The sequence below is a fragment of the Triticum aestivum genome, chromosome 4A, assembly GCF_018294505.1.
Source record: "Triticum aestivum cultivar Chinese Spring chromosome 4A, IWGSC CS RefSeq v2.1, whole genome shotgun sequence".
In the NCBI taxonomy this organism is placed as follows: domain Eukaryota; kingdom Viridiplantae; phylum Streptophyta; class Magnoliopsida; order Poales; family Poaceae; genus Triticum; species Triticum aestivum.
In genome coordinates, this window is record NC_057803.1 from 461,403,432 (window position 1) to 461,407,111 (window position 3,680).

Consider the following 3,680-nt stretch of genomic DNA (forward strand, 5'->3'; position numbering starts at 1 on the left):
TGGACCGGCTGTGGAGTTCGGCGGACGCAAATCTGGACTTGGCGGCGAGTGCTGTCGATGTGGCTGAATACTTCCGAGATCAAACAGATCATGAAGTGGACAAGCTATTCTGGTCACAATTTAACGTTCCAGAGCGTCCGCTTCCATTGACTGATCGGCTTGCCGAATGGGCCGAGCTGAATAGATTGTCCAGACTCTCCATGAGGTCTGTTGTGGATCATCTGTGGCCAGAAAGGCCAAAGCCGAACAACTATTTTAGTTTGGTGCAACAGTTCCTTGATGCGGTGCCGTGCATTAATGCGATGAAGAGGTCGGCATGCATGGAAGGCTCACGGATGGCCCTTGCCCGTGTCAAAACATACTGGGCGGAGATGGATGCCACCACTGTTGTGGCGCAGGGTTCGGCCATAGGCCGAGTGGCCGCCGAGCACTATTTTGAAGAAGTTCTTGAAGGCGCTCGTTCGATAGAGGCCCAGTGCTCGAAGAATATTATATTTGAGTGACATGTATTCCCATTGTAAAAACAATGTTTTATTAAGTTTATCAAGGCTGTATTTATACTTTTGCCCGAAAGTATTATGATGCCTCCAGTGCGGCCGTTTATGTATATATGTATATAACCTGAAAGATTGCAGTCGTCGGCTTCAGCCCCCACGCATATAATGTGGGGGGGTTCGCAGAAGACGCATGTTCACACTTGATCCAACGTCTTGGTCCATTAAGGAGGTGATAGCGCAGCGAACTAGGTAACCAAACTATAATGCTTTAACACTTTCACTTAGCTAGAGGAGTTTGACAGTGGGGCTACTATATAGCCCCTGGTGGCTCCGCACTCATCCAAATTCGGGGTGCGTACATGCCTGGCCGGGAAATGGCCCTTCGTTAAGGCAGAGGAATCCCGAAGATTCTGATAGGTCATCGAGTGGTTGACCAGTCTCACGCTATATCATGACAGTCCATTTTCGGCTTTCTCTACTGAGGTGCTCGTCCAGATGAACCAGGGCACAATCGCAGTAGTTCTCCTGGTGCCGCCTTAGCCGATAGAGCGGAACGTAAGGCAGCAAAACACAGGAGCTGGGCAAACCCAACATTTGACCAAAGACATGATTCGGAGCTGATGCATATAAGGCCAAACTCGCGATGCCGAACACTCCCTAAGGTATTGGGTCTTTATGGTGTAAACCGGGCCTAAACAGTGCCCTTTGTAATAAGCCCCTGGTGTCCAGGTACGTGCACTATTCTGATGTGGCCACATGCCAATACGTCAACATCCTTCTCAATTGTACTGAGAATCCGAGGGATGTGTATCAACAAGAGACAGTAAAAAAGGTTTACGGAGGGTCTTAATCTAAAAAGAATCCTTGGAGAGGGTCCCTGCTGCACGTCTGCGCCTGTGTCTCCGTTGTGCCGTATTCTTGACGGGTGTAGCACGATGGTCATCTGAAAAAGAGAGGAACTTAATTGAAAGGTTGCCGTTCAAAAGGTAAGTTATACTAAATAAACAATATGAGTAAAGTTGAGCCTGATTGTCACTTGTGCGCGCGTGTTGAGCCCCTTGTATTGTAATAGGGGTATAGCCATCAAACCTGTATTGATTACATATAGCGGTACCAGACTCGTCCAACCGTGTCCGTGGTCTTAACGACCTGTCAGATGCTTTAGTTGGTGAGGCTGTTTAGTGTGCGACTGCCAAGGTAGCTGCATGGTCTTCCGCGCGCAAGGAGCGCTCAATATTTCCATTTACTGTAATGATGCCACGTGGACCGGGCATCTTAAGCATGAGGGAAGCGTAATGCGGTATTGCGTTAAAGCGAGCGAAAGCTTCCCATCCGAGTAGTGCTTGATAGCCACTTTGGAACGGAGTGATGTGGAAGGTTAAATTTTCATTGTGGAAGTTATCGGGGAAGCCGAATATAACCTCTAGTAGCAGGGAGCCCGTGCAATGTGCCTCTGGGCCTGGCATTACTCCTTTAAAGGTAGTATTGCTGCGGCTAGTTTTTGTTGGGTCTATCCCCATTTTGCGGACTGTATCCTGATATATCAGGTTTAAACTGCTGCCACCGTCCATCAGGACTCGTGTGAAGTGGTATCCGTCAATTATTGGGTCTAATACCAAGGCAGCCCATCCTGCACGTCGGATACTTGCCGAGTAATCTCGATGGTCGAAGGTGACCGGTTGGGACAACTAGTGGCAGGACTCCGCGGTGATAGGCCCTGGGGCATGTGTCTCTAGGAGTGCCGCTTTGTTTCTCCCCTTTGTCACGTGTAAGACGTTTACTGTTTTGACTTCTGGTGGGAACTTCTTCTGTTCCCTAGTGCTTTGCTTGCGAGGCTCGTCCTCGTCTTCGCTTGGTGTATCCTGCCCCTTGTGTTCAGCGTTGAGCTTGTCGGACTGCTTGAAGACCCAACATTCTCTATGGTATGATTTGCAGGTTTATCGAGGGTGCTATGGATCTGACATATTTGGTCCAAAATCTTGTTTAGGCTGGACAGTTCGTCTCTGTTGCCTTTGGGGGCAGCTTTTGCTGACCTGGCCGTGAGCTTTTGAATCCGGCATTTACCGCTGTGCTCTTCGGGCTGTCTTCTTTATTCCGATGCTTGTTTTTGCTACGTCGTGATTTCCCGTTTCCATCCCTGACTTCGGATGTACTTGGGTCGCTGGTGCTGCATCGGGCTAACCAGCTGTCCTCGCCCATGCAAAAGCGGGTCATGAGGCTTGTTAATGCTGCCATTGTTCTCGGCTTTTCTTAGCCGAGGTGTCTGGCAAGCCATTCGTCTCGAACGCTGTGCTTGAAAGCTGCTAAGGCTTCGGTGTCCGGACAGTTGACTATTTGGTTCTTTTTAGTGAGGAACCTGTTCCAAAGCTTTCGGGCTGACTCTCCGGGCTGTTGAGTTATATGACTTAAATCGTCTGCATCCGGTGGTCGGACATAGGTCCCTTGAAAATTTTCCCGAAAGGCGTCTTCGAGCTCTTCCTAGCTTCCAATGGAGTTTTCGGGGAGGCTTTAAGCCAGTGCCGTGCTGGCCCTTTGAGCTTGAGGGGTAAGTACTTGATGGCGTGGAGATCGTCTCCTCGAGCCATATGGATATGGAGGATGTAGTCCTCAACCCAGAGCCCAGGGTCTGTCGTTCCATCGTACGCCTCTATGTTTACGGGTTTGAATCCCTCTGGAAATTCATGGTCCAGCACCTCATCGGTGAAACATAGGGGGTGTGCGGCACCCCTGTATTTGGGTGTACCGAGGTATTGGGATGTTTGTTGTGTTGCATTACATGCTGGAGCACGCTTGCGTGGCCCGTAGATGGATCTGGTTGCGTCGTACTTTTGATGCGAGTCCTCACGTGGATCGCGTACCGGCTTATGTGCGGCGTCGTTTGCCGTTCTATGTTGGCCATGAGGTCGTCTATCTGACTGGATGGCCATTTTGTTTTTTGATTGCGGGGGATCTAAGGCCTCCTCATCGAATTCAGGTAGCAGCTTTCACTTCGGGTAGCTCTTGGTGTGGCGATTACCGCCGTACTTCGTTGCAGTGTTGAGTACTTCACTCCATCTTATTCTGAGTGTGTCTTGTGCATCCCTGAGCCTTTGCTTCTGCTTTTCCAGACTCCTCGCAGTGACAACCAGCCTTTGATGGGCATTCTGTTGCTCTGGGTGCCTGTCCGGTGTGATATCGTCTAGA